Source organism: Schistocerca gregaria, unplaced genomic scaffold (assembly GCF_023897955.1).
Source record: "Schistocerca gregaria isolate iqSchGreg1 unplaced genomic scaffold, iqSchGreg1.2 ptg000887l, whole genome shotgun sequence".
Taxonomy (NCBI): Eukaryota; Metazoa; Arthropoda; class Insecta; order Orthoptera; family Acrididae; genus Schistocerca; species Schistocerca gregaria.
In genome coordinates this window covers 1-26,195 of record NW_026062248.1, presented here as the reverse complement: position 1 = coordinate 26,195, position 26,195 = coordinate 1, and the positions used below count along the sequence as shown (strand labels likewise).

The window sequence follows — 26,195 nt, the reverse complement described above, 5'->3', positions numbered from 1 at the left end:
CTCTGAGTCGTGAGTGTCTCGCCAGTTTCAGACTGAAGTCCATCAATGAAGGTGCGTCTCCTGTTTCTTTCGTGCTTCAGTAGATGGTACAAGGAAGCATGTTCATCCTCCACGACTGTCTTAGCCTTGGATTTTAATTTCAGACCCTCCATCTGCTGTCTTTTAAGACTGAGCAATTTGGCCTTAGTTTGCTTGATATCTGCCAGACGGACGTTGGAAGTGTTTGCCTGCTCATATAAATTTCGCAGCATGGTATAATAAAATTCTATGGAATTTTTCAAGTCTTTCGATCGTTGTACACTATACTGGATGAGAACTTTTCTCAGTTTAGGCTTTGCCCTGTTGCACCACCAGTCTAGTACTGAGACGTGTCTATCTGCAGAGCGGAGGCACAATGCCCACGCTTCTGTCAAACTTTCTTCTAATCCGTCGTCCTGCATCAGTGACGTATTAAGGTGCCATGAACTTCTAAAACGGCGAGTGGGTTGCGCAGTAAGGTTGATGGAAGCTAGCACGGAGCTATGATCAGAAAAGTAAACTGGAATCGTCTCTGCTTTAATGAAGGAGCTAACTAGACTTTGCGATATGTAGAGTCTGTCGATCCTGCTACGTGAGTGAGGACCTAGGAATGTAAATGCCACAAATGTGGGATACATTATTTCCCAAGCATCTTTAAGCTGTAAAACAGTGACGAAACGCTTCAGTTCATTGCAGGTATTAAAATTCGGAACCTGGTCTTTCTTATTTATCACACAATTAAAATCACCGCCTATTATAAGATCTTTTGGGTTTTTCCGTAATAAATAAATGATTTCTTCTTTATAGAACTGTGCTCTTTCCATTCTATTGGATGTGCCAGAAGGGGCATACAGATTGATAAGGGTAGAACCAAAGACTTTTATACCTATCGCTCTGCCGGAGTCCAACCTCTCGATATCCGAGACAGGAATCCCCTCCCTGACTAAAATTGCTGTACCGACGTTGGTGTCAAGTGAGACATTTAAAATCGCCAAATATCCAGGCACTGTAAGATTAGTCAGCACTACTTCCTGTAGGAAAGCAATGTCCGTCCCTGACTCATATAAATAATCCTTGAGCGCTGTAACTTTAGTCACGGATGTAATCCTGTTAATATTGATAGTCGTAATCGTATATGCCTGGGACATTTAGTTTGCATAAAAAGTAAATAAGTGATTAAAAAGATAACAAAATATTAATAAAAAAAAGAGATGTGCAGCTCCTAGAAGGGAGAAACGACTCTGCTTAAACAAACATCTAAAAGAATAATCAGTATTTGAAGCTCGGTAAACACTTCATCTGGTTCCTCTGAAATATGACTAAGACAGTAGTACAATTAGAAATGAAACTGGTTCAACAAAATCCTTTTTTTTTTTTCATCTTACAGCCTCATTTTGGTGCAGGATTCCGAACATCTCGGGTTTTAGTTTTACCGAGGGGCTTTGCATCACTAATGTCACTTGAAGGTACCTCCTTAGGTCTTTCCGTGATGATTTCATACAAGACGTTCTTGGCCGTCGCTTCCTCTTGTGCTGGTTGTTGTTTGCTTTGGTTACGGGAAGCTTTGAGATTAGGTTGCGGTTTGAGTCGGCGTCTTCGGACATCTTGGTTCAACGCGCCGTCATTCGGATTGTCTATCTTTACCACCGTTGTGACCGAAGCTGCCTCAACAGCGTCCTTTTTACGAGTGCCATTTCCTTGTTCTTCCGTCACTAGCTCCAGAGCACTGACTGAGTCGGCGGTTTGTGGGTCTGTAAATTCTTGAGTTGGGTTCCGCTCCGTCACCTCTTGTGCTTCGGAGTGCGCCTCTTCCGTCTCCGCGACAATCGTTACTGCGTCCCCTCCGTGGACCGTTTGTACCTGTTCAGCCGCCGACAGCGGCCGGGTTGCCTTAGCGGCTGTCGTCACGTCAATACATGTACTGTTTGTTTCCTCGAGCACATCCGCATTACACTGCTTCTGCTTGCGGGTGGAAGGCGAATTACGGGCGGACTCGCCGTCCGAGCCGTCATCGGTCATTTCCAACGGTCGCTTCTTATTCTGGAGATCGCAATCGGGAACAGAAGGGTGTGATGTAATGACGCTCAGGGGAGGGAACTCCGTAGTAGTTATGGCGGGCACTGCAGAAGTACATGCACCACTGTCGTTAACCGAAAGAAGGGAAGTGCTATTTGGTAAGACATCGCTGAGGGTCAGTTTTTGACGCTGTGTTAGATTGTTCCGAAGAACAAAAACACGGCGCGGACAATCTTGTCGGAAATGACCTGTCTCATTGCAAATATTGCACGTGCGCTCCTGACCAGAATACACAACATGTGCTTTATGGCCTGCAACGGATATATGGGACGGAATGTTGGCTTTCACCTCCATTTCAACGGATCTAATGCCATTAAAACACTGTATCTTGTATAGCTTCGACCATCTTTCGTTATAGATAGATTTAACTTCGCCATATTTAGATAGAGCGTCCTTGATCAACTGATTATCAATTTCAATTGGAACATTCAAAATCCTGACATTGGTGTACATGATATCAGCTTTTCGTACAGAGACATTACTTTTTGAATCGTCTCGATGAACAAATTCGACGGAATTACCCCATTTTGCAAGCAACTTATCGACTGTCACTGAGTTCAGAAATTTAACAAAAACACAGTATTTTTCAGCATCTAATTGCGTGGTATGAACAGAGTCAGAATTTATACCGATTACCTCAGTCAGCCAATCGTGGATTTCCAGCGCAGTGGGTTGGACCGGCCGTGTTTCTTTCTCGAACGAGAAGACTAAAGTATTCTTCCTGACGGTGTCAGACATGGTCGTCGGTTCCGACGAAATTCCGGCAACAACCGAAATTGCGGCGAAGCACGAGACGTGGAACGGACGAAAGCACTATAAAAACACTTATCAGAGACACCACTCAAAAAATAACAGCGAAAATGTACAGCTAACTTCACGTAAACACCAAACACCGGCGATAGCGCTAACGTACGCGGAGTAAACAACAAGCACGTCCGACCGCGGCGACGGCTAAAGCCAGAATGAGCGTACCTGGGTTATTGCGGCCACAACGCAATGTCCTAACCACTAGACGATCACGGCCATGGCCACGGAGGCGCCCACGGAAGCAGCTGGCTGGAATGCAAGTGTCGATACACAGCAAAACCTAAGCCTAGGCCAAGGTGTACGCCACAGCAGTGGCAGACACGGTCTCCATCACATGCATGCGAGCTAATGAACGTGCCTGCGCTGTCAGTACACTAACTACAGTGGTTAGCTGCATCCACCTCCGTGGCAATGTGTTGCAGACCTCCAAGCCTCTTGACAACAGGTACCGGTATGTGGCTGGATAACAAGTGGATAGACGCCCATCTCTCTCGCCGTCAGGTGTTGCAACGAATCATACTTAACGTGGCTTTGTGCACGCGTCAGCGTAGCGTCAGTCGAGCAAAGTCGAGACAAGTCGCATAAGAGGAGCAACAAAAACGCGCACTTCCGGTACCGGGAATCGAACCCGGGCCTCCTGGGTGAGAGCCAGGTATCCTAGCCACTAGACCACACCGGATAACGACGGCAGCGCTCCTCCAGCGAACGCAGCAGCAACCCACGGTTAATCGACGACAAGTGTAAAAAAATCCACTCTCTCGCGTTATAGAGCGGCGTGCTCCGGACGCATTTCGTGGAGACGAACGCCAGCAATGATGAGAGCAAAAGGCGCCTACAAATCCTGTCGTTGCACCACGCACTGTTCTACGACAATTCACGAAACAGACGCTCACGCCTTGTTGTGCCGTTTTCTTTGCGGGCAATGAGTGCAGCTGTCTACGACACAGGCAACATTACACGTTTGGCACCTGTGGGTTTGGAACCCACGCCTCCAAAGAGACTGGTGCCTGATACCAGCGCCTTAGACCGCTCGGCCACGCTACCTACACAACACGCGCGTCACAAGAGCTGCGTCCTACCCCACGAGAACACACCGCATCGGCACAAAAATGAGACGTCAAAATTGGCAACGGTGGGATTCGAACCCACGCCTCCGAAGAGACTGGTGCCTAAAACCAGCGCCTTAGACCGCTCGGCCACGTTACCGTTGGAGCAGCAGCGGCAAAACGTTTCATTTGTACTACAAAGGTCACTTCGAAATGGAAGTATCTTGGCAATCGCCGTGCCATGTCCACTGGAAGCATCTCTTTAGGCCATCCACAACAAGAAAGTGCCGTGCCCGCCGTATGGTAGCGACGCCACTTGTCTGTAGCTGTCGCAGTTAAGGAGACAGCATCAAGAGACGTTTTCGTGCCGTGACCATGTTTCGAAACCTGGGCTTTCCGTAACCACTAAAGTATCATAGCTGTACCTGTCGGGCGGAGCTAGAATGTTCCATGTAACAGACATATGTGAGCTCAAGAAGGTTGCACTTGTGATGAAGTGGTAGTACGGACTGCGGCCTGCGGAACACGAGTGAAAAACCAAGGAAGCACTGTGATTTCGGGTACTCGTGCACTATCGTCAATGCAACGGCAGCAAGGAGAAACTTTCAAAAATTGCCGTGACCAGGATTCGAACCTGGGTTATTGCGGCCACAACGCAATGTCCTAACCACTAGACGATCACGGCCATGGCCACGGAGGCGCCCACGGAAGCAGCTGGCTGGAATGCAAGTGTCGATACACAGCAAAGCCTAAGCCTAGGCCAAGGTGTACGCCACAGCAGTGGCAGACACGGTCTCCATCACATGCATGCGAGCTAATGAACGTGCCTGCGCTGTCAGTACACTAACTACAGTGGTTAGCTGCATCCACCTCCGTGGCAATGTGTTGCAGACCTCCAAGCCTCTTGACAACAGGTACCGGTATGTGGCTGGATAACAAGTGGATAGACGCCCATCTCTCTCGCCGTCAGGTGTTGCAACGAATCATACTTAACGTGGCTTTGTGCACGCGTCAGCGTAGCGTCAGTCGAGCAAAGTCGAGACAAGTCGCATAAGAGGAGCAACAAAAACGCGCACTTCCGGTACCGGGAATCGAACCCGGGCCTCCTGGGTGAGAGCCAGGTATCCTAGCCACTAGACCACACCGGATAACGACGGCAGCGCTCCTCCAGCGAACGCAGCAGCAACCCACGGTTAATCGACGACAAGTGTAAAAAAATCCACTCTCTCGCGTTATAGAGCGGCGTGCTCCGGACGCATTTCGTGGAGACGAACGCCAGCAATGATGAGAGCAAAAGGCGCCTACAAATCCTGTCGTTGCACCACGCACTGTTCTACGACAATTCACGAAACAGACGCTCACGCCTTGTTGTGCCGTTTTCTTTGCGGGCAATGAGTGCAGCTGTCTACGACACAGGCAACATTACACGTTTGGCACCTGTGGGTTTGGAACCCACGCCTCCAAAGAGACTGGTGCCTGATACCAGCGCCTTAGACCGCTCGGCCACGCTACCTACACAACACGCGCGTCACAAGAGCTGCGTCCTACCCCACGAGAACACACCGCATCGGCACAAAAATGAGACGTCAAAATTGGCAACGGTGGGATTCGAACCCACGCCTCCGAAGAGACTGGTGCCTAAAACCAGCGCCTTAGACCGCTCGGCCACGTTACCGTTGGAGCAGCAGCGGCAAAACGTTTCATTTGTACTACAAAGGTCACTTCGAAATGGAAGTATCTTGGCAATCGCCGTGCCATGTCCACTGGAAGCATCTCTTTAGGCCATCCACAACAAGAAAGTGCCGTGCCCGCCGTATGGTAGCGACGCCACTTGTCTGTAGCTGTCGCAGTTAAGGAGACAGCATCAAGAGACGTTTTCGTGCCGTGACCATGTTTCGAAACCTGGGCTTTCCGTAACCACTAAAGTATCATAGCTGTACCTGTCGGGCGGAGCTAGAATGTTCCATGTAACAGACATATGTGAGCTCAAGAAGGTTGCACTTGTGATGAAGTGGTAGTACGGACTGCGGCCTGCGGAACACGAGTGAAAAACCAAGGAAGCACTGTGATTTCGGGTACTCGTGCACTATCGTCAATGCAACGGCAGCAAGGAGAAACTTTCAAAAATTGCCGTGACCAGGATTCGAACCTGGGTTATTGCGGCCACAACGCAATGTCCTAACCACTAGACGATCACGGCCATGGCCACGGAGGCGCCCACGGAAGCAGCTGGCTGGAATGCAAGTGTCGATACACAGCAAAGCCTAAGCCTAGGCCAAGGTGTACGCCACAGCAGTGGCAGACACGGTCTCCATCACATGCATGCGAGCTAATGAACGTGCCTGCGCTGTCAGTACACTAACTACAGTGGTTAGCTGCATCCACCTCCGTGGCAATGTGTTGCAGACCTCCAAGCCTCTTGACAACAGGTACCGGTATGTGGCTGGATAACAAGTGGATAGACGCCCATCTCTCTCGCCGTCAGGTGTTGCAACGAATCATACTTAACGTGGCTTTGTGCACGCGTCAGCGTAGCGTCAGTCGAGCAAAGTCGAGACAAGTCGCATAAGAGGAGCAACAAAAACGCGCACTTCCGGTACCGGGAATCGAACCCGGGCCTCCTGGGTGAGAGCCAGGTATCCTAGCCACTAGACCACACCGGATAACGACGGCAGCGCTCCTCCAGCGAACGCAGCAGCAACCCACGGTTAATCGACGACAAGTGTAAAAAAATCCACTCTCTCGCGTTATAGAGCGGCGTGCTCCGGACGCATTTCGTGGAGACGAACGCCAGCAATGATGAGAGCAAAAGGCGCCTACAAATCCTGTCGTTGCACCACGCACTGTTCTACGACAATTCACGAAACAGACGCTCACGCCTTGTTGTGCCGTTTTCTTTGCGGGCAATGAGTGCAGCTGTCTACGACACAGGCAACATTACACGTTTGGCACCTGTGGGTTTGGAACCCACGCCTCCAAAGAGACTGGTGCCTGATACCAGCGCCTTAGACCGCTCGGCCACGCTACCTACACAACACGCGCGTCACAAGAGCTGCGTCCTACCCCACGAGAACACACCGCATCGGCACAAAAATGAGACGTCAAAATTGGCAACGGTGGGATTCGAACCCACGCCTCCGAAGAGACTGGTGCCTAAAACCAGCGCCTTAGACCGCTCGGCCACGTTACCGTTGGAGCAGCAGCGGCAAAACGTTTCATTTGTACTACAAAGGTCACTTCGAAATGGAAGTATCTTGGCAATCGCCGTGCCATGTCCACTGGAAGCATCTCTTTAGGCCATCCACAACAAGAAAGTGCCGTGCCCGCCGTATGGTAGCGACGCCACTTGTCTGTAGCTGTCGCAGTTAAGGAGACAGCATCAAGAGACGTTTTCGTGCCGTGACCATGTTTCGAAACCTGGGCTTTCCGTAACCACTAAAGTATCATAGCTGTACCTGTCGGGCGGAGCTAGAATGTTCCATGTAACAGACATATGTGAGCTCAAGAAGGTTGCACTTGTGATGAAGTGGTAGTACGGACTGCGGCCTGCGGAACACGAGTGAAAAACCAAGGAAGCACTGTGATTTCGGGTACTCGTGCACTATCGTCAATGCAACGGCAGCAAGGAGAAACTTTCAAAAATTGCCGTGACCAGGATTCGAACCTGGGTTATTGCGGCCACAACGCAATGTCCTAACCACTAGACGATCACGGCCATGGCCACGGAGGCGCCCACGGAAGCAGCTGGCTGGAATGCAAGTGTCGATACACAGCAAAGCCTAAGCCTAGGCCAAGGTGTACGCCACAGCAGTGGCAGACACGGTCTCCATCACATGCATGCGAGCTAATGAACGTGCCTGCGCTGTCAGTACACTAACTACAGTGGTTAGCTGCATCCACCTCCGTGGCAATGTGTTGCAGACCTCCAAGCCTCTTGACAACAGGTACCGGTATGTGGCTGGATAACAAGTGGATAGACGCCCATCTCTCTCGCCGTCAGGTGTTGCAACGAATCATACTTAACGTGGCTTTGTGCACGCGTCAGCGTAGCGTCAGTCGAGCAAAGTCGAGACAAGTCGCATAAGAGGAGCAACAAAAACGCGCACTTCCGGTACCGGGAATCGAACCCGGGCCTCCTGGGTGAGAGCCAGGTATCCTAGCCACTAGACCACACCGGATAACGACGGCAGCGCTCCTCCAGCGAACGCAGCAGCAACCCACGGTTAATCGACGACAAGTGTAAAAAAATCCACTCTCTCGCGTTATAGAGCGGCGTGCTCCGGACGCATTTCGTGGAGACGAACGCCAGCAATGATGAGAGCAAAAGGCGCCTACAAATCCTGTCGTTGCACCACGCACTGTTCTACGACAATTCACGAAACAGACGCTCACGCCTTGTTGTGCCGTTTTCTTTGCGGGCAATGAGTGCAGCTGTCTACGACACAGGCAACATTACACGTTTGGCACCTGTGGGTTTGGAACCCACGCCTCCAAAGAGACTGGTGCCTGATACCAGCGCCTTAGACCGCTCGGCCACGCTACCTACACAACACGCGCGTCACAAGAGCTGCGTCCTACCCCACGAGAACACACCGCATCGGCACAAAAATGAGACGTCAAAATTGGCAACGGTGGGATTCGAACCCACGCCTCCGAAGAGACTGGTGCCTAAAACCAGCGCCTTAGACCGCTCGGCCACGTTACCGTTGGAGCAGCAGCGGCAAAACGTTTCATTTGTACTACAAAGGTCACTTCGAAATGGAAGTATCTTGGCAATCGCCGTGCCATGTCCACTGGAAGCATCTCTTTAGGCCATCCACAACAAGAAAGTGCCGTGCCCGCCGTATGGTAGCGACGCCACTTGTCTGTAGCTGTCGCAGTTAAGGAGACAGCATCAAGAGACGTTTTCGTGCCGTGACCATGTTTCGAAACCTGGGCTTTCCGTAACCACTAAAGTATCATAGCTGTACCTGTCGGGCGGAGCTAGAATGTTCCATGTAACAGACATATGTGAGCTCAAGAAGGTTGCACTTGTGATGAAGTGGTAGTACGGACTGCGGCCTGCGGAACACGAGTGAAAAACCAAGGAAGCACTGTGATTTCGGGTACTCGTGCACTATCGTCAATGCAACGGCAGCAAGGAGAAACTTTCAAAAATTGCCGTGACCAGGATTCGAACCTGGGTTATTGCGGCCACAACGCAATGTCCTAACCACTAGACGATCACGGCCATGGCCACGGAGGCGCCCACGGAAGCAGCTGGCTGGAATGCAAGTGTCGATACACAGCAAAGCCTAAGCCTAGGCCAAGGTGTACGCCACAGCAGTGGCAGACACGGTCTCCATCACATGCATGCGAGCTAATGAACGTGCCTGCGCTGTCAGTACACTAACTACAGTGGTTAGCTGCATCCACCTCCGTGGCAATGTGTTGCAGACCTCCAAGCCTCTTGACAACAGGTACCGGTATGTGGCTGGATAACAAGTGGATAGACGCCCATCTCTCTCGCCGTCAGGTGTTGCAACGAATCATACTTAACGTGGCTTTGTGCACGCGTCAGCGTAGCGTCAGTCGAGCAAAGTCGAGACAAGTCGCATAAGAGGAGCAACAAAAACGCGCACTTCCGGTACCGGGAATCGAACCCGGGCCTCCTGGGTGAGAGCCAGGTATCCTAGCCACTAGACCACACCGGATAACGACGGCAGCGCTCCTCCAGCGAACGCAGCAGCAACCCACGGTTAATCGACGACAAGTGTAAAAAAATCCACTCTCTCGCGTTATAGAGCGGCGTGCTCCGGACGCATTTCGTGGAGACGAACGCCAGCAATGATGAGAGCAAAAGGCGCCTACAAATCCTGTCGTTGCACCACGCACTGTTCTACGACAATTCACGAAACAGACGCTCACGCCTTGTTGTGCCGTTTTCTTTGCGGGCAATGAGTGCAGCTGTCTACGACACAGGCAACATTACACGTTTGGCACCTGTGGGTTTGGAACCCACGCCTCCAAAGAGACTGGTGCCTGATACCAGCGCCTTAGACCGCTCGGCCACGCTACCTACACAACACGCGCGTCACAAGAGCTGCGTCCTACCCCACGAGAACACACCGCATCGGCACAAAAATGAGACGTCAAAATTGGCAACGGTGGGATTCGAACCCACGCCTCCGAAGAGACTGGTGCCTAAAACCAGCGCCTTAGACCGCTCGGCCACGTTACCGTTGGAGCAGCAGCGGCAAAACGTTTCATTTGTACTACAAAGGTCACTTCGAAATGGAAGTATCTTGGCAATCGCCGTGCCATGTCCACTGGAAGCATCTCTTTAGGCCATCCACAACAAGAAAGTGCCGTGCCCGCCGTATGGTAGCGACGCCACTTGTCTGTAGCTGTCGCAGTTAAGGAGACAGCATCAAGAGACGTTTTCGTGCCGTGACCATGTTTCGAAACCTGGGCTTTCCGTAACCACTAAAGTATCATAGCTGTACCTGTCGGGCGGAGCTAGAATGTTCCATGTAACAGACATATGTGAGCTCAAGAAGGTTGCACTTGTGATGAAGTGGTAGTACGGACTGCGGCCTGCGGAACACGAGTGAAAAACCAAGGAAGCACTGTGATTTCGGGTACTCGTGCACTATCGTCAATGCAACGGCAGCAAGGAGAAACTTTCAAAAATTGCCGTGACCAGGATTCGAACCTGGGTTATTGCGGCCACAACGCAATGTCCTAACCACTAGACGATCACGGCCATGGCCACGGAGGCGCCCACGGAAGCAGCTGGCTGGAATGCAAGTGTCGATACACAGCAAAGCCTAAGCCTAGGCCAAGGTGTACGCCACAGCAGTGGCAGACACGGTCTCCATCACATGCATGCGAGCTAATGAACGTGCCTGCGCTGTCAGTACACTAACTACAGTGGTTAGCTGCATCCACCTCCGTGGCAATGTGTTGCAGACCTCCAAGCCTCTTGACAACAGGTACCGGTATGTGGCTGGATAACAAGTGGATAGACGCCCATCTCTCTCGCCGTCAGGTGTTGCAACGAATCATACTTAACGTGGCTTTGTGCACGCGTCAGCGTAGCGTCAGTCGAGCAAAGTCGAGACAAGTCGCATAAGAGGAGCAACAAAAACGCGCACTTCCGGTACCGGGAATCGAACCCGGGCCTCCTGGGTGAGAGCCAGGTATCCTAGCCACTAGACCACACCGGATAACGACGGCAGCGCTCCTCCAGCGAACGCAGCAGCAACCCACGGTTAATCGACGACAAGTGTAAAAAAATCCACTCTCTCGCGTTATAGAGCGGCGTGCTCCGGACGCATTTCGTGGAGACGAACGCCAGCAATGATGAGAGCAAAAGGCGCCTACAAATCCTGTCGTTGCACCACGCACTGTTCTACGACAATTCACGAAACAGACGCTCACGCCTTGTTGTGCCGTTTTCTTTGCGGGCAATGAGTGCAGCTGTCTACGACACAGGCAACATTACACGTTTGGCACCTGTGGGTTTGGAACCCACGCCTCCAAAGAGACTGGTGCCTGATACCAGCGCCTTAGACCGCTCGGCCACGCTACCTACACAACACGCGCGTCACAAGAGCTGCGTCCTACCCCACGAGAACACACCGCATCGGCACAAAAATGAGACGTCAAAATTGGCAACGGTGGGATTCGAACCCACGCCTCCGAAGAGACTGGTGCCTAAAACCAGCGCCTTAGACCGCTCGGCCACGTTACCGTTGGAGCAGCAGCGGCAAAACGTTTCATTTGTACTACAAAGGTCACTTCGAAATGGAAGTATCTTGGCAATCGCCGTGCCATGTCCACTGGAAGCATCTCTTTAGGCCATCCACAACAAGAAAGTGCCGTGCCCGCCGTATGGTAGCGACGCCACTTGTCTGTAGCTGTCGCAGTTAAGGAGACAGCATCAAGAGACGTTTTCGTGCCGTGACCATGTTTCGAAACCTGGGCTTTCCGTAACCACTAAAGTATCATAGCTGTACCTGTCGGGCGGAGCTAGAATGTTCCATGTAACAGACATATGTGAGCTCAAGAAGGTTGCACTTGTGATGAAGTGGTAGTACGGACTGCGGCCTGCGGAACACGAGTGAAAAACCAAGGAAGCACTGTGATTTCGGGTACTCGTGCACTATCGTCAATGCAACGGCAGCAAGGAGAAACTTTCAAAAATTGCCGTGACCAGGATTCGAACCTGGGTTATTGCGGCCACAACGCAATGTCCTAACCACTAGACGATCACGGCCATGGCCACGGAGGCGCCCACGGAAGCAGCTGGCTGGAATGCAAGTGTCGATACACAGCAAAACCTAAGCCTAGGCCAAGGTGTACGCCACAGCAGTGGCAGACACGGTCTCCATCACATGCATGCGAGCTAATGAACGTGCCTGCGCTGTCAGTACACTAACTACAGTGGTTAGCTGCATCCACCTCCGTGGCAATGTGTTGCAGACCTCCAAGCCTCTTGACAACAGGTACCGGTATGTGGCTGGATAACAAGTGGATAGACGCCCATCTCTCTCGCCGTCAGGTGTTGCAACGAATCATACTTAACGTGGCTTTGTGCACGCGTCAGCGTAGCGTCAGTCGAGCAAAGTCGAGACAAGTCGCATAAGAGGAGCAACAAAAACGCGCACTTCCGGTACCGGGAATCGAACCCGGGCCTCCTGGGTGAGAGCCAGGTATCCTAGCCACTAGACCACACCGGATAACGACGGCAGCGCTCCTCCAGCGAACGCAGCAGCAACCCACGGTTAATCGACGACAAGTGTAAAAAAATCCACTCTCTCGCGTTATAGAGCGGCGTGCTCCGGACGCATTTCGTGGAGACGAACGCCAGCAATGATGAGAGCAAAAGGCGCCTACAAATCCTGTCGTTGCACCACGCACTGTTCTACGACAATTCACGAAACAGACGCTCACGCCTTGTTGTGCCGTTTTCTTTGCGGGCAATGAGTGCAGCTGTCTACGACACAGGCAACATTACACGTTTGGCACCTGTGGGTTTGGAACCCACGCCTCCAAAGAGACTGGTGCCTGATACCAGCGCCTTAGACCGCTCGGCCACGCTACCTACACAACACGCGCGTCACAAGAGCTGCGTCCTACCCCACGAGAACACACCGCATCGGCACAAAAATGAGACGTCAAAATTGGCAACGGTGGGATTCGAACCCACGCCTCCGAAGAGACTGGTGCCTAAAACCAGCGCCTTAGACCGCTCGGCCACGTTACCGTTGGAGCAGCAGCGGCAAAACGTTTCATTTGTACTACAAAGGTCACTTCGAAATGGAAGTATCTTGGCAATCGCCGTGCCATGTCCACTGGAAGCATCTCTTTAGGCCATCCACAACAAGAAAGTGCCGTGCCCGCCGTATGGTAGCGACGCCACTTGTCTGTAGCTGTCGCAGTTAAGGAGACAGCATCAAGAGACGTTTTCGTGCCGTGACCATGTTTCGAAACCTGGGCTTTCCGTAACCACTAAAGTATCATAGCTGTACCTGTCGGGCGGAGCTAGAATGTTCCATGTAACAGACATATGTGAGCTCAAGAAGGTTGCACTTGTGATGAAGTGGTAGTACGGACTGCGGCCTGCGGAACACGAGTGAAAAACCAAGGAAGCACTGTGATTTCGGGTACTCGTGCACTATCGTCAATGCAACGGCAGCAAGGAGAAACTTTCAAAAATTGCCGTGACCAGGATTCGAACCTGGGTTATTGCGGCCACAACGCAATGTCCTAACCACTAGACGATCACGGCCATGGCCACGGAGGCGCCCACGGAAGCAGCTGGCTGGAATGCAAGTGTCGATACACAGCAAAGCCTAAGCCTAGGCCAAGGTGTACGCCACAGCAGTGGCAGACACGGTCTCCATCACATGCATGCGAGCTAATGAACGTGCCTGCGCTGTCAGTACACTAACTACAGTGGTTAGCTGCATCCACCTCCGTGGCAATGTGTTGCAGACCTCCAAGCCTCTTGACAACAGGTACCGGTATGTGGCTGGATAACAAGTGGATAGACGCCCATCTCTCTCGCCGTCAGGTGTTGCAACGAATCATACTTAACGTGGCTTTGTGCACGCGTCAGCGTAGCGTCAGTCGAGCAAAGTCGAGACAAGTCGCATAAGAGGAGCAACAAAAACGCGCACTTCCGGTACCGGGAATCGAACCCGGGCCTCCTGGGTGAGAGCCAGGTATCCTAGCCACTAGACCACACCGGATAACGACGGCAGCGCTCCTCCAGCGAACGCAGCAGCAACCCACGGTTAATCGACGACAAGTGTAAAAAAATCCACTCTCTCGCGTTATAGAGCGGCGTGCTCCGGACGCATTTCGTGGAGACGAACGCCAGCAATGATGAGAGCAAAAGGCGCCTACAAATCCTGTCGTTGCACCACGCACTGTTCTACGACAATTCACGAAACAGACGCTCACGCCTTGTTGTGCCGTTTTCTTTGCGGGCAATGAGTGCAGCTGTCTACGACACAGGCAACATTACACGTTTGGCACCTGTGGGTTTGGAACCCACGCCTCCAAAGAGACTGGTGCCTGATACCAGCGCCTTAGACCGCTCGGCCACGCTACCTACACAACACGCGCGTCACAAGAGCTGCGTCCTACCCCACGAGAACACACCGCATCGGCACAAAAATGAGACGTCAAAATTGGCAACGGTGGGATTCGAACCCACGCCTCCGAAGAGACTGGTGCCTAAAACCAGCGCCTTAGACCGCTCGGCCACGTTACCGTTGGAGCAGCAGCGGCAAAACGTTTCATTTGTACTACAAAGGTCACTTCGAAATGGAAGTATCTTGGCAATCGCCGTGCCATGTCCACTGGAAGCATCTCTTTAGGCCATCCACAACAAGAAAGTGCCGTGCCCGCCGTATGGTAGCGACGCCACTTGTCTGTAGCTGTCGCAGTTAAGGAGACAGCATCAAGAGACGTTTTCGTGCCGTGACCATGTTTCGAAACCTGGGCTTTCCGTAACCACTAAAGTATCATAGCTGTACCTGTCGGGCGGAGCTAGAATGTTCCATGTAACAGACATATGTGAGCTCAAGAAGGTTGCACTTGTGATGAAGTGGTAGTACGGACTGCGGCCTGCGGAACACGAGTGAAAAACCAAGGAAGCACTGTGATTTCGGGTACTCGTGCACTATCGTCAATGCAACGGCAGCAAGGAGAAACTTTCAAAAATTGCCGTGACCAGGATTCGAACCTGGGTTATTGCGGCCACAACGCAATGTCCTAACCACTAGACGATCACGGCCATGGCCACGGAGGCGCCCACGGAAGCAGCTGGCTGGAATGCAAGTGTCGATACACAGCAAAGCCTAAGCCTAGGCCAAGGTGTACGCCACAGCAGTGGCAGACACGGTCTCCATCACATGCATGCGAGCTAATGAACGTGCCTGCGCTGTCAGTACACTAACTACAGTGGTTAGCTGCATCCACCTCCGTGGCAATGTGTTGCAGACCTCCAAGCCTCTTGACAACAGGTACCGGTATGTGGCTGGATAACAAGTGGATAGACGCCCATCTCTCTCGCCGTCAGGTGTTGCAACGAATCATACTTAACGTGGCTTTGTGCACGCGTCAGCGTAGCGTCAGTCGAGCAAAGTCGAGACAAGTCGCATAAGAGGAGCAACAAAAACGCGCACTTCCGGTACCGGGAATCGAACCCGGGCCTCCTGGGTGAGAGCCAGGTATCCTAGCCACTAGACCACACCGGATAACGACGGCAGCGCTCCTCCAGCGAACGCAGCAGCAACCCACGGTTAATCGACGACAAGTGTAAAAAAATCCACTCTCTCGCGTTATAGAGCGGCGTGCTCCGGACGCATTTCGTGGAGACGAACGCCAGCAATGATGAGAGCAAAAGGCGCCTACAAATCCTGTCGTTGCACCACGCACTGTTCTACGACAATTCACGAAACAGACGCTCACGCCTTGTTGTGCCGTTTTCTTTGCGGGCAATGAGTGCAGCTGTCTACGACACAGGCAACATTACACGTTTGGCACCTGTGGGTTTGGAACCCACGCCTCCAAAGAGACTGGTGCCTGATACCAGCGCCTTAGACCGCTCGGCCACGCTACCTACACAACACGCGCGTCACAAGAGCTGCGTCCTACCCCACGAGAACACACCGCATCGGCACAAAAATGAGACGTCAAAATTGGCAACGGTGGGATTCGAACCCACGCCTCCGAAGAGACTGGTGCCTAAAACCAGCGCCTTAGACCGCTCGGCCACGTTACCGTTGGAGCAGCAGCGGCAAAACGTTTCATTTGTACTACAAAGGTCACTTCGAAATGGAAGTATCTTGGCAATCGCCGTGCCATGTCCACTGGAAGCATCTCTTTAGGCCATCCACAACAAGAAAGTGCCGTGCCCGCCGTATGGTAGCGACGCCACTTGTCTGTAGCTGTCGCAGTTAAGGAGACAGCATCAAGAGACGTTTTCGTGCCGTGACCATGTTTCGAAACCTGGGCTTTCCGTAACCACTAAAGTATCATAGCTGTACCTGTCGGGCGGAGCTAGAATGTTCCATGTAACAGACATATGTGAGCTCAAGAAGGTTGCACTTGTGATGAAGTGGTAGTACGGACTGCGGCCTGCGGAACACGAGTGAAAAACCAAGGAAGCACTGTGATTTCGGGTACTCGTGCACTATCGTCAATGCAACGGCAGCAAGGAGAAACTTTCAAAAATTGCCGTGACCAGGATTCGAACCTGGGTTATTGCGGCCACAACGCAATGTCCTAACCACTAGACGATCACGGCCATGGCCACGGAGGCGCCCACGGAAGCAGCTGGCTGGAATGCAAGTGTCGATACACAGCAAAGCCTAAGCCTAGGCCAAGGTGTACGCCACAGCAGTGGCAGACACGGTCTCCATCACATGCATGCGAGCTAATGAACGTGCCTGCGCTGTCAGTACACTAACTACAGTGGTTAGCTGCATCCACCTCCGTGGCAATGTGTTGCAGACCTCCAAGCCTCTTGACAACAGGTACCGGTATGTGGCTGGATAACAAGTGGATAGACGCCCATCTCTCTCGCCGTCAGGTGTTGCAACGAATCATACTTAACGTGGCTTTGTGCACGCGTCAGCGTAGCGTCAGTCGAGCAAAGTCGAGACAAGTCGCATAAGAGGAGCAACAAAAACGCGCACTTCCGGTACCGGGAATCGAACCCGGGCCTCCTGGGTGAGAGCCAGGTATCCTAGCCACTAGACCACACCGGATAACGACGGCAGCGCTCCTCCAGCGAACGCAGCAGCAACCCACGGTTAATCGACGACAAGTGTAAAAAAATCCACTCTCTCGCGTTATAGAGCGGCGTGCTCCGGACGCATTTCGTGGAGACGAACGCCAGCAATGATGAGAGCAAAAGGCGCCTACAAATCCTGTCGTTGCACCACGCACTGTTCTACGACAATTCACGAAACAGACGCTCACGCCTTGTTGTGCCGTTTTCTTTGCGGGCAATGAGTGCAGCTGTCTACGACACAGGCAACATTACACGTTTGGCACCTGTGGGTTTGGAACCCACGCCTCCAAAGAGACTGGTGCCTGATACCAGCGCCTTAGACCGCTCGGCCACGCTACCTACACAACACGCGCGTCACAAGAGCTGCGTCCTACCCCACGAGAACACACCGCATCGGCACAAAAATGAGACGTCAAAATTGGCAACGGTGGGATTCGAACCCACGCCTCCGAAGAGACTGGTGCCTAAAACCAGCGCCTTAGACCGCTCGGCCACGTTACCGTTGGAGCAGCAGCGGCAAAACGTTTCATTTGTACTACAAAGGTCACTTCGAAATGGAAGTATCTTGGCAATCGCCGTGCCATGTCCACTGGAAGCATCTCTTTAGGCCATCCACAACAAGAAAGTGCCGTGCCCGCCGTATGGTAGCGACGCCACTTGTCTGTAGCTGTCGCAGTTAAGGAGACAGCATCAAGAGACGTTTTCGTGCCGTGACCATGTTTCGAAACCTGGGCTTTCCGTAACCACTAAAGTATCATAGCTGTACCTGTCGGGCGGAGCTAGAATGTTCCATGTAACAGACATATGTGAGCTCAAGAAGGTTGCACTTGTGATGAAGTGGTAGTACGGACTGCGGCCTGCGGAACACGAGTGAAAAACCAAGGAAGCACTGTGATTTCGGGTACTCGTGCACTATCGTCAATGCAACGGCAGCAAGGAGAAACTTTCAAAAATTGCCGTGACCAGGATTCGAACCTGGGTTATTGCGGCCACAACGCAATGTCCTAACCACTAGACGATCACGGCCATGGCCACGGAGGCGCCCACGGAAGCAGCTGGCTGGAATGCAAGTGTCGATACACAGCAAAGCCTAAGCCTAGGCCAAGGTGTACGCCACAGCAGTGGCAGACACGGTCTCCATCACATGCATGCGAGCTAATGAACGTGCCTGCGCTGTCAGTACACTAACTACAGTGGTTAGCTGCATCCACCTCCGTGGCAATGTGTTGCAGACCTCCAAGCCTCTTGACAACAGGTACCGGTATGTGGCTGGATAACAAGTGGATAGACGCCCATCTCTCTCGCCGTCAGGTGTTGCAACGAATCATACTTAACGTGGCTTTGTGCACGCGTCAGCGTAGCGTCAGTCGAGCAAAGTCGAGACAAGTCGCATAAGAGGAGCAACAAAAACGCGCACTTCCGGTACCGGGAATCGAACCCGGGCCTCCTGGGTGAGAGCCAGGTATCCTAGCCACTAGACCACACCGGATAACGACGGCAGCGCTCCTCCAGCGAACGCAGCAGCAACCCACGGTTAATCGACGACAAGTGTAAAAAAATCCACTCTCTCGCGTTATAGAGCGGCGTGCTCCGGACGCATTTCGTGGAGACGAACGCCAGCAATGATGAGAGCAAAAGGCGCCTACAAATCCTGTCGTTGCACCACGCACTGTTCTACGACAATTCACGAAACAGACGCTCACGCCTTGTTGTGCCGTTTTCTTTGCGGGCAATGAGTGCAGCTGTCTACGACACAGGCAACATTACACGTTTGGCACCTGTGGGTTTGGAACCCACGCCTCCAAAGAGACTGGTGCCTGATACCAGCGCCTTAGACCGCTCGGCCACGCTACCTACACAACACGCGCGTCACAAGAGCTGCGTCCTACCCCACGAGAACACACCGCATCGGCACAAAAATGAGACGTCAAAATTGGCAACGGTGGGATTCGAACCCACGCCTCCGAAGAGACTGGTGCCTAAAACCAGCGCCTTAGACCGCTCGGCCACGTTACCGTTGGAGCAGCAGCGGCAAAACGTTTCATTTGTACTACAAAGGTCACTTCGAAATGGAAGTATCTTGGCAATCGCCGTGCCATGTCCACTGGAAGCATCTCTTTAGGCCATCCACAACAAGAAAGTGCCGTGCCCGCCGTATGGTAGCGACGCCACTTGTCTGTAGCTGTCGCAGTTAAGGAGACAGCATCAAGAGACGTTTTCGTGCCGTGACCATGTTTCGAAACCTGGGCTTTCCGTAACCACTAAAGTATCATAGCTGTACCTGTCGGGCGGAGCTAGAATGTTCCATGTAACAGACATATGTGAGCTCAAGAAGGTTGCACTTGTGATGAAGTGGTAGTACGGACTGCGGCCTGCGGAACACGAGTGAAAAACCAAGGAAGCACTGTGATTTCGGGTACTCGTGCACTATCGTCAATGCAACGGCAGCAAGGAGAAACTTTCAAAAATTGCCGTGACCAGGATTCGAACCTGGGTTATTGCGGCCACAACGCAATGTCCTAACCACTAGACGATCACGGCCATGGCCACGGAGGCGCCCACGGAAGCAGCTGGCTGGAATGCAAGTGTCGATACACAGCAAAGCCTAAGCCTAGGCCAAGGTGTACGCCACAGCAGTGGCAGACACGGTCTCCATCACATGCATGCGAGCTAATGAACGTGCCTGCGCTGTCAGTACACTAACTACAGTGGTTAGCTGCATCCACCTCCGTGGCAATGTGTTGCAGACCTCCAAGCCTCTTGACAACAGGTACCGGTATGTGGCTGGATAACAAGTGGATAGACGCCCATCTCTCTCGCCGTCAGGTGTTGCAACGAATCATACTTAACGTGGCTTTGTGCACGCGTCAGCGTAGCGTCAGTCGAGCAAAGTCGAGACAAGTCGCATAAGAGGAGCAACAAAAACGCGCACTTCCGGTACCGGGAATCGAACCCGGGCCTCCTGGGTGAGAGCCAGGTATCCTAGCCACTAGACCACACCGGATAACGACGGCAGCGCTCCTCCAGCGAACGCAGCAGCAACCCACGGTTAATCGACGACAAGTGTAAAAAAATCCACTCTCTCGCGTTATAGAGCGGCGTGCTCCGGACGCATTTCGTGGAGACGAACGCCAGCAATGATGAGAGCAAAAGGCGCCTACAAATCCTGTCGTTGCACCACGCACTGTTCTACGACAATTCACGAAACAGACGCTCACGCCTTGTTGTGCCGTTTTCTTTGCGGGCAATGAGTGCAGCTGTCTACGACACAGGCAACATTACACGTTTGGCACCTGTGGGTTTGGAACCCACGCCTCCAAAGAGACTGGTGCCTGATACCAGCGCCTTAGACCGCTCGGCCACGCTACCTACACAACACGCGCGTCACAAGAGCTGCGTCCTACCCCACGAGAACACACCGCATCGGCACAAAAATGAGACGTCAAAATTGGCAACGGTGGGATTCGAACCCACGCCTCCGAAGAGACTGGTGCCTAAAACCAGCGCCTTAGACCGCTCGGCCACGTTACCGTTGGAGCAGCAGCGGCAAAACGTTTCATTTGTACTACAAAGGTCACTTCGAAATGGAAGTATCTTGGCAATCGCCGTGCCATGTCCACTGGAAGCATCTCTTTAGGCCATCCACAACAAGAAAGTGCCGTGCCCGCCGTATGGTAGCGACGCCACTTGTCTGTAGCTGTCGCAGTTAAGGAGACAGCATCAAGAGACGTTTTCGTGCCGTGACCATGTTTCGAAACCTGGGCTTTCCGTAACCACTAAAGTATCATAGCTGTACCTGTCGGGCGGAGCTAGAATGTTCCATGTAACAGACATATGTGAGCTCAAGAAGGTTGCACTTGTGATGAAGTGGTAGTACGGACTGCGGCCTGCGGAACACGAGTGAAAAACCAAGGAAGCACTGTGATTTCGGGTACTCGTGCACTATCGTCAATGCAACGGCAGCAAGGAGAAACTTTCAAAAATTGCCGTGACCAGGATTCGAACCTGGGTTATTGCGGCCACAACGCAATGTCCTAACCACTAGACGATCACGGCCATGGCCACGGAGGCGCCCACGGAAGCAGCTGGCTGGAATGCAAGTGTCGATACACAGCAAAGCCTAAGCCTAGGCCAAGGTGTACGCCACAGCAGTGGCAGACACGGTCTCCATCACATGCATGCGAGCTAATGAACGTGCCTGCGCTGTCAGTACACTAACTACAGTGGTTAGCTGCATCCACCTCCGTGGCAATGTGTTGCAGACCTCCAAGCCTCTTGACAACAGGTACCGGTATGTGGCTGGATAACAAGTGGATAGACGCCCATCTCTCTCGCCGTCAGGTGTTGCAACGAATCATACTTAACGTGGCTTTGTGCACGCGTCAGCGTAGCGTCAGTCGAGCAAAGTCGAGACAAGTCGCATAAGAGGAGCAACAAAAACGCGCACTTCCGGTACCGGGAATCGAACCCGGGCCTCCTGGGTGAGAGCCAGGTATCCTAGCCACTAGACCACACCGGATAACGACGGCAGCGCTCCTCCAGCGAACGCAGCAGCAACCCACGGTTAATCGACGACAAGTGTAAAAAAATCCACTCTCTCGCGTTATAGAGCGGCGTGCTCCGGACGCATTTCGTGGAGACGAACGCCAGCAATGATGAGAGCAAAAGGCGCCTACAAATCCTGTCGTTGCACCACGCACTGTTCTACGACAATTCACGAAACAGACGCTCACGCCTTGTTGTGCCGTTTTCTTTGCGGGCAATGAGTGCAGCTGTCTACGACACAGGCAACATTACACGTTTGGCACCTGTGGGTTTGGAACCCACGCCTCCAAAGAGACTGGTGCCTGATACCAGCGCCTTAGACCGCTCGGCCACGCTACCTACACAACACGCGCGTCACAAGAGCTGCGTCCTACCCCACGAGAACACACCGCATCGGCACAAAAATGAGACGTCAAAATTGGCAACGGTGGGATTCGAACCCACGCCTCCGAAGAGACTGGTGCCTAAAACCAGCGCCTTAGACCGCTCGGCCACGTTACCGTTGGAGCAGCAGCGGCAAAACGTTTCATTTGTACTACAAAGGTCACTTCGAAATGGAAGTATCTTGGCAATCGCCGTGCCATGTCCACTGGAAGCATCTCTTTAGGCCATCCACAACAAGAAAGTGCCGTGCCCGCCGTATGGTAGCGACGCCACTTGTCTGTAGCTGTCGCAGTTAAGGAGACAGCATCAAGAGACGTTTTCGTGCCGTGACCATGTTTCGAAACCTGGGCTTTCCGTAACCACTAAAGTATCATAGCTGTACCTGTCGGGCGGAGCTAGAATGTTCCATGTAACAGACATATGTGAGCTCAAGAAGGTTGCACTTGTGATGAAGTGGTAGTACGGACTGCGGCCTGCGGAACACGAGTGAAAAACCAAGGAAGCACTGTGATTTCGGGTACTCGTGCACTATCGTCAATGCAACGGCAGCAAGGAGAAACTTTCAAAAATTGCCGTGACCAGGATTCGAACCTGGGTTATTGCGGCCACAACGCAATGTCCTAACCACTAGACGATCACGGCCATGGCCACGGAGGCGCCCACGGAAGCAGCTGGCTGGAATGCAAGTGTCGATACACAGCAAAGCCTAAGCCTAGGCCAAGGTGTACGCCACAGCAGTGGCAGACACGGTCTCCATCACATGCATGCGAGCTAATGAACGTGCCTGCGCTGTCAGTACACTAACTACAGTGGTTAGCTGCATCCACCTCCGTGGCAATGTGTTGCAGACCTCCAAGCCTCTTGACAACAGGTACCGGTATGTGGCTGGATAACAAGTGGATAGACGCCCATCTCTCTCGCCGTCAGGTGTTGCAACGAATCATACTTAACGTGGCTTTGTGCACGCGTCAGCGTAGCGTCAGTCGAGCAAAGTCGAGACAAGTCGCATAAGAGGAGCAACAAAAACGCGCACTTCCGGTACCGGGAATCGAACCCGGGCCTCCTGGGTGAGAGCCAGGTATCCTAGCCACTAGACCACACCGGATAACGACGGCAGCGCTCCTCCAGCGAACGCAGCAGCAACCCACGGTTAATCGACGACAAGTGTAAAAAAATCCACTCTCTCGCGTTATAGAGCGGCGTGCTCCGGACGCATTTCGTGGAGACGAACGCCAGCAATGATGAGAGCAAAAGGCGCCTACAAATCCTGTCGTTGCACCACGCACTGTTCTACGACAATTCACGAAACAGACGCTCACGCCTTGTTGTGCCGTTTTCTTTGCGGGCAATGAGTGCAGCTGTCTACGACACAGGCAACATTACACGTTTGGCACCTGTGGGTTTGGAACCCACGCCTCCAAAGAGACTGGTGCCTGATACCAGCGCCTTAGACCGCTCGGCCACGCTACCTACACAACACGCGCGTCACAAGAGCTGCGTCCTACCCCACGAGAACACACCGCATCGGCACAAAAATGAGACGTCAAAATTGGCAACGGTGGGATTCGAACCCACGCCTCCGAAGAGACTGGTGCCTAAAACCAGCGCCTTAGACCGCTCGGCCACGTTACCGTTGGAGCAGCAGCGGCAAAACGTTTCATTTGTACTACAAAGGTCACTTCGAAATGGAAGTATCTTGGCAATCGCCGTGCCATGTCCACTGGAAGCATCTCTTTAGGCCATCCACAACAAGAAAGTGCCGTGCCCGCCGTATGGTAGCGACGCCACTTGTCTGTAGCTGTCGCAGTTAAGGAGACAGCATCAAGAGACGTTTTCGTGCCGTGACCATGTTTCGAAACCTGGGCTTTCCGTAACCACTAAAGTATCATAGCTGTACCTGTCGGGCGGAGCTAGAATGTTCCATGTAACAGACATATGTGAGCTCAAGAAGGTTGCACTTGTGATGAAGTGGTAGTACGGACTGCGGCCTGCGGAACACGAGTGAAAAACCAAGGAAGCACTGTGATTTCGGGTACTCGTGCACTATCGTCAATGCAACGGCAGCAAGGAGAAACTTTCAAAAATTGCCGTGACCAGGATTCGAACCTGGGTTATTGCGGCCACAACGCAATGTCCTAACCACTAGACGATCACGGCCATGGCCACGGAGGCGCCCACGGAAGCAGCTGGCTGGAATGCAAGTGTCGATACACAGCAAAGCCTAAGCCTAGGCCAAGGTGTACGCCACAGCAGTGGCAGACACGGTCTCCATCACATGCATGCGAGCTAATGAACGTGCCTGCGCTGTCAGTACACTAACTACAGTGGTTAGCTGCATCCACCTCCGTGGCAATGTGTTGCAGACCTCCAAGCCTCTTGACAACAGGTACCGGTATGTGGCTGGATAACAAGTGGATAGACGCCCATCTCTCTCGCCGTCAGGTGTTGCAACGAATCATACTTAACGTGGCTTTGTGCACGCGTCAGCGTAGCGTCAGTCGAGCAAAGTCGAGACAAGTCGCATAAGAGGAGCAACAAAAACGCGCACTTCCGGTACCGGGAATCGAACCCGGGCCTCCTGGGTGAGAGCCAGGTATCCTAGCCACTAGACCACACCGGATAACGACGGCAGCGCTCCTCCAGCGAACGCAGCAGCAACCCACGGTTAATCGACGACAAGTGTAAAAAAATCCACTCTCTCGCGTTATAGAGCGGCGTGCTCCGGACGCATTTCGTGGAGACGAACGCCAGCAATGATGAGAGCAAAAGGCGCCTACAAATCCTGTCGTTGCACCACGCACTGTTCTACGACAATTCACGAAACAGACGCTCACGCCTTGTTGTGCCGTTTTCTTTGCGGGCAATGAGTGCAGCTGTCTACGACACAGGCAACATTACACGTTTGGCACCTGTGGGTTTGGAACCCACGCCTCCAAAGAGACTGGTGCCTGATACCAGCGCCTTAGACCGCTCGGCCACGCTACCTACACAACACGCGCGTCACAAGAGCTGCGTCCTACCCCACGAGAACACACCGCATCGGCACAAAAATGAGACGTCAAAATTGGCAACGGTGGGATTCGAACCCACGCCTCCGAAGAGACTGGTGCCTAAAACCAGCGCCTTAGACCGCTCGGCCACGTTACCGTTGGAGCAGCAGCGGCAAAACGTTTCATTTGTACTACAAAGGTCACTTCGAAATGGAAGTATCTTGGCAATCGCCGTGCCATGTCCACTGGAAGCATCTCTTTAGGCCATCCACAACAAGAAAGTGCCGTGCCCGCCGTATGGTAGCGACGCCACTTGTCTGTAGCTGTCGCAGTTAAGGAGACAGCATCAAGAGACGTTTTCGTGCCGTGACCATGTTTCGAAACCTGGGCTTTCCGTAACCACTAAAGTATCATAGCTGTACCTGTCGGGCGGAGCTAGAATGTTCCATGTAACAGACATATGTGGGCTCAAGAAGGTTGCACTTGTGATGAAGTGGTAGTACGGACTGCGGCCTGCGGAACACGAGTGAAAAACCAAGGAAGCACTGTGATTTCGGGTACTCGTGCACTATCGTCAATGCAACGGCAGCAAGGAGAAACTTTCAAAAATTGCCGTGACCAGGATTCGAACCTGGGTTATTGCGGCCACAACGCAATGTCCTAACCACTAGACGATCACGGCCATGGCCACGGAGGCGCCCACGGAAGCAGCTGGCTGGAATGCAAGTGTCGATACACAGCAAAGCCTAAGCCTAGGCCAAGGTGTACGCCACAGCAGTGGCAGACACGGTCTCCATCACATGCATGCGAGCTAATGAACGTGCCTGCGCTGTCAGTACACTAACTACAGTGGTTAGCTGCATCCACCTCCGTGGCAATGTGTTGCAGACCTCCAAGCCTCTTGACAACAGGTACCGGTATGTGGCTGGATAACAAGTGGATAGACGCCCATCTCTCTCGCCGTCAGGTGTTGCAACGAATCATACTTAACGTGGCTTTGTGCACGCGTCAGCGTAGCAACACGCGATCTAGTGT

The 26,195-nt window shown here is 52.7% G+C and overlaps 45 non-coding genes across 45 annotated transcripts; all 45 read right to left on the bottom strand.

The window, feature by feature from the left end:
• Positions 1–3,508: 3,508 nt before the first annotated feature.
• Trnae-cuc (transfer RNA glutamic acid (anticodon CUC)) lies at positions 3,509–3,580 on the bottom strand. The gene has a single exon. It is a non-coding gene; the product is annotated as a tRNA-Glu (tRNA).
• A 445-nt stretch (positions 3,581–4,025) lies between these two features.
• On the bottom strand, positions 4,026–4,107 carry Trnal-uag (transfer RNA leucine (anticodon UAG)). Its single transcript has one exon. It is a non-coding gene; the product is annotated as a tRNA-Leu (tRNA).
• Positions 4,108–4,560: 453 nt separating this feature from the next.
• Trnah-gug (transfer RNA histidin (anticodon GUG)) lies at positions 4,561–4,632 on the bottom strand. The gene has a single exon. It is a non-coding gene; the product is annotated as a tRNA-His (tRNA).
• A 391-nt stretch (positions 4,633–5,023) lies between these two features.
• Positions 5,024–5,095, bottom strand: Trnae-cuc (transfer RNA glutamic acid (anticodon CUC)). The gene has a single exon. It is a non-coding gene; the product is annotated as a tRNA-Glu (tRNA).
• Positions 5,096–5,540: 445 nt separating this feature from the next.
• Trnal-uag (transfer RNA leucine (anticodon UAG)) lies at positions 5,541–5,622 on the bottom strand. Its single transcript has one exon. It is a non-coding gene; the product is annotated as a tRNA-Leu (tRNA).
• A 453-nt stretch (positions 5,623–6,075) lies between these two features.
• Trnah-gug (transfer RNA histidin (anticodon GUG)) lies at positions 6,076–6,147 on the bottom strand. The gene has a single exon. It is a non-coding gene; the product is annotated as a tRNA-His (tRNA).
• A 391-nt stretch (positions 6,148–6,538) lies between these two features.
• On the bottom strand, positions 6,539–6,610 carry Trnae-cuc (transfer RNA glutamic acid (anticodon CUC)). Its single transcript has one exon. It is a non-coding gene; the product is annotated as a tRNA-Glu (tRNA).
• Positions 6,611–7,055: 445 nt separating this feature from the next.
• On the bottom strand, positions 7,056–7,137 carry Trnal-uag (transfer RNA leucine (anticodon UAG)). The gene has a single exon. It is a non-coding gene; the product is annotated as a tRNA-Leu (tRNA).
• Positions 7,138–7,590: 453 nt separating this feature from the next.
• Positions 7,591–7,662, bottom strand: Trnah-gug (transfer RNA histidin (anticodon GUG)). The gene has a single exon. It is a non-coding gene; the product is annotated as a tRNA-His (tRNA).
• A 391-nt stretch (positions 7,663–8,053) lies between these two features.
• On the bottom strand, positions 8,054–8,125 carry Trnae-cuc (transfer RNA glutamic acid (anticodon CUC)). The gene has a single exon. It is a non-coding gene; the product is annotated as a tRNA-Glu (tRNA).
• Positions 8,126–8,570: 445 nt separating this feature from the next.
• On the bottom strand, positions 8,571–8,652 carry Trnal-uag (transfer RNA leucine (anticodon UAG)). Its single transcript has one exon. It is a non-coding gene; the product is annotated as a tRNA-Leu (tRNA).
• A 453-nt stretch (positions 8,653–9,105) lies between these two features.
• Positions 9,106–9,177, bottom strand: Trnah-gug (transfer RNA histidin (anticodon GUG)). Its single transcript has one exon. It is a non-coding gene; the product is annotated as a tRNA-His (tRNA).
• A 391-nt stretch (positions 9,178–9,568) lies between these two features.
• Positions 9,569–9,640, bottom strand: Trnae-cuc (transfer RNA glutamic acid (anticodon CUC)). Its single transcript has one exon. It is a non-coding gene; the product is annotated as a tRNA-Glu (tRNA).
• A 445-nt stretch (positions 9,641–10,085) lies between these two features.
• On the bottom strand, positions 10,086–10,167 carry Trnal-uag (transfer RNA leucine (anticodon UAG)). Its single transcript has one exon. It is a non-coding gene; the product is annotated as a tRNA-Leu (tRNA).
• A 453-nt stretch (positions 10,168–10,620) lies between these two features.
• On the bottom strand, positions 10,621–10,692 carry Trnah-gug (transfer RNA histidin (anticodon GUG)). Its single transcript has one exon. It is a non-coding gene; the product is annotated as a tRNA-His (tRNA).
• Positions 10,693–11,083: 391 nt separating this feature from the next.
• On the bottom strand, positions 11,084–11,155 carry Trnae-cuc (transfer RNA glutamic acid (anticodon CUC)). The gene has a single exon. It is a non-coding gene; the product is annotated as a tRNA-Glu (tRNA).
• Positions 11,156–11,600: 445 nt separating this feature from the next.
• Trnal-uag (transfer RNA leucine (anticodon UAG)) lies at positions 11,601–11,682 on the bottom strand. The gene has a single exon. It is a non-coding gene; the product is annotated as a tRNA-Leu (tRNA).
• A 453-nt stretch (positions 11,683–12,135) lies between these two features.
• Positions 12,136–12,207, bottom strand: Trnah-gug (transfer RNA histidin (anticodon GUG)). The gene has a single exon. It is a non-coding gene; the product is annotated as a tRNA-His (tRNA).
• Positions 12,208–12,598: 391 nt separating this feature from the next.
• Positions 12,599–12,670, bottom strand: Trnae-cuc (transfer RNA glutamic acid (anticodon CUC)). The gene has a single exon. It is a non-coding gene; the product is annotated as a tRNA-Glu (tRNA).
• A 445-nt stretch (positions 12,671–13,115) lies between these two features.
• Trnal-uag (transfer RNA leucine (anticodon UAG)) lies at positions 13,116–13,197 on the bottom strand. Its single transcript has one exon. It is a non-coding gene; the product is annotated as a tRNA-Leu (tRNA).
• Positions 13,198–13,650: 453 nt separating this feature from the next.
• Positions 13,651–13,722, bottom strand: Trnah-gug (transfer RNA histidin (anticodon GUG)). The gene has a single exon. It is a non-coding gene; the product is annotated as a tRNA-His (tRNA).
• Positions 13,723–14,113: 391 nt separating this feature from the next.
• Trnae-cuc (transfer RNA glutamic acid (anticodon CUC)) lies at positions 14,114–14,185 on the bottom strand. Its single transcript has one exon. It is a non-coding gene; the product is annotated as a tRNA-Glu (tRNA).
• Positions 14,186–14,630: 445 nt separating this feature from the next.
• Positions 14,631–14,712, bottom strand: Trnal-uag (transfer RNA leucine (anticodon UAG)). The gene has a single exon. It is a non-coding gene; the product is annotated as a tRNA-Leu (tRNA).
• Positions 14,713–15,165: 453 nt separating this feature from the next.
• Trnah-gug (transfer RNA histidin (anticodon GUG)) lies at positions 15,166–15,237 on the bottom strand. Its single transcript has one exon. It is a non-coding gene; the product is annotated as a tRNA-His (tRNA).
• A 391-nt stretch (positions 15,238–15,628) lies between these two features.
• On the bottom strand, positions 15,629–15,700 carry Trnae-cuc (transfer RNA glutamic acid (anticodon CUC)). The gene has a single exon. It is a non-coding gene; the product is annotated as a tRNA-Glu (tRNA).
• Positions 15,701–16,145: 445 nt separating this feature from the next.
• Trnal-uag (transfer RNA leucine (anticodon UAG)) lies at positions 16,146–16,227 on the bottom strand. The gene has a single exon. It is a non-coding gene; the product is annotated as a tRNA-Leu (tRNA).
• A 453-nt stretch (positions 16,228–16,680) lies between these two features.
• On the bottom strand, positions 16,681–16,752 carry Trnah-gug (transfer RNA histidin (anticodon GUG)). The gene has a single exon. It is a non-coding gene; the product is annotated as a tRNA-His (tRNA).
• A 391-nt stretch (positions 16,753–17,143) lies between these two features.
• Trnae-cuc (transfer RNA glutamic acid (anticodon CUC)) lies at positions 17,144–17,215 on the bottom strand. The gene has a single exon. It is a non-coding gene; the product is annotated as a tRNA-Glu (tRNA).
• A 445-nt stretch (positions 17,216–17,660) lies between these two features.
• Trnal-uag (transfer RNA leucine (anticodon UAG)) lies at positions 17,661–17,742 on the bottom strand. Its single transcript has one exon. It is a non-coding gene; the product is annotated as a tRNA-Leu (tRNA).
• A 453-nt stretch (positions 17,743–18,195) lies between these two features.
• On the bottom strand, positions 18,196–18,267 carry Trnah-gug (transfer RNA histidin (anticodon GUG)). Its single transcript has one exon. It is a non-coding gene; the product is annotated as a tRNA-His (tRNA).
• A 391-nt stretch (positions 18,268–18,658) lies between these two features.
• Trnae-cuc (transfer RNA glutamic acid (anticodon CUC)) lies at positions 18,659–18,730 on the bottom strand. Its single transcript has one exon. It is a non-coding gene; the product is annotated as a tRNA-Glu (tRNA).
• A 445-nt stretch (positions 18,731–19,175) lies between these two features.
• Positions 19,176–19,257, bottom strand: Trnal-uag (transfer RNA leucine (anticodon UAG)). Its single transcript has one exon. It is a non-coding gene; the product is annotated as a tRNA-Leu (tRNA).
• A 453-nt stretch (positions 19,258–19,710) lies between these two features.
• On the bottom strand, positions 19,711–19,782 carry Trnah-gug (transfer RNA histidin (anticodon GUG)). The gene has a single exon. It is a non-coding gene; the product is annotated as a tRNA-His (tRNA).
• A 391-nt stretch (positions 19,783–20,173) lies between these two features.
• Trnae-cuc (transfer RNA glutamic acid (anticodon CUC)) lies at positions 20,174–20,245 on the bottom strand. Its single transcript has one exon. It is a non-coding gene; the product is annotated as a tRNA-Glu (tRNA).
• Positions 20,246–20,690: 445 nt separating this feature from the next.
• On the bottom strand, positions 20,691–20,772 carry Trnal-uag (transfer RNA leucine (anticodon UAG)). The gene has a single exon. It is a non-coding gene; the product is annotated as a tRNA-Leu (tRNA).
• A 453-nt stretch (positions 20,773–21,225) lies between these two features.
• Positions 21,226–21,297, bottom strand: Trnah-gug (transfer RNA histidin (anticodon GUG)). The gene has a single exon. It is a non-coding gene; the product is annotated as a tRNA-His (tRNA).
• Positions 21,298–21,688: 391 nt separating this feature from the next.
• Positions 21,689–21,760, bottom strand: Trnae-cuc (transfer RNA glutamic acid (anticodon CUC)). Its single transcript has one exon. It is a non-coding gene; the product is annotated as a tRNA-Glu (tRNA).
• Positions 21,761–22,205: 445 nt separating this feature from the next.
• Positions 22,206–22,287, bottom strand: Trnal-uag (transfer RNA leucine (anticodon UAG)). The gene has a single exon. It is a non-coding gene; the product is annotated as a tRNA-Leu (tRNA).
• Positions 22,288–22,740: 453 nt separating this feature from the next.
• Trnah-gug (transfer RNA histidin (anticodon GUG)) lies at positions 22,741–22,812 on the bottom strand. Its single transcript has one exon. It is a non-coding gene; the product is annotated as a tRNA-His (tRNA).
• A 391-nt stretch (positions 22,813–23,203) lies between these two features.
• Trnae-cuc (transfer RNA glutamic acid (anticodon CUC)) lies at positions 23,204–23,275 on the bottom strand. Its single transcript has one exon. It is a non-coding gene; the product is annotated as a tRNA-Glu (tRNA).
• Positions 23,276–23,720: 445 nt separating this feature from the next.
• Trnal-uag (transfer RNA leucine (anticodon UAG)) lies at positions 23,721–23,802 on the bottom strand. The gene has a single exon. It is a non-coding gene; the product is annotated as a tRNA-Leu (tRNA).
• Positions 23,803–24,255: 453 nt separating this feature from the next.
• Positions 24,256–24,327, bottom strand: Trnah-gug (transfer RNA histidin (anticodon GUG)). Its single transcript has one exon. It is a non-coding gene; the product is annotated as a tRNA-His (tRNA).
• Positions 24,328–24,718: 391 nt separating this feature from the next.
• Positions 24,719–24,790, bottom strand: Trnae-cuc (transfer RNA glutamic acid (anticodon CUC)). Its single transcript has one exon. It is a non-coding gene; the product is annotated as a tRNA-Glu (tRNA).
• Positions 24,791–25,235: 445 nt separating this feature from the next.
• Positions 25,236–25,317, bottom strand: Trnal-uag (transfer RNA leucine (anticodon UAG)). Its single transcript has one exon. It is a non-coding gene; the product is annotated as a tRNA-Leu (tRNA).
• Positions 25,318–25,770: 453 nt separating this feature from the next.
• Positions 25,771–25,842, bottom strand: Trnah-gug (transfer RNA histidin (anticodon GUG)). Its single transcript has one exon. It is a non-coding gene; the product is annotated as a tRNA-His (tRNA).
• Positions 25,843–26,195: the final 353 nt, after the last annotated feature.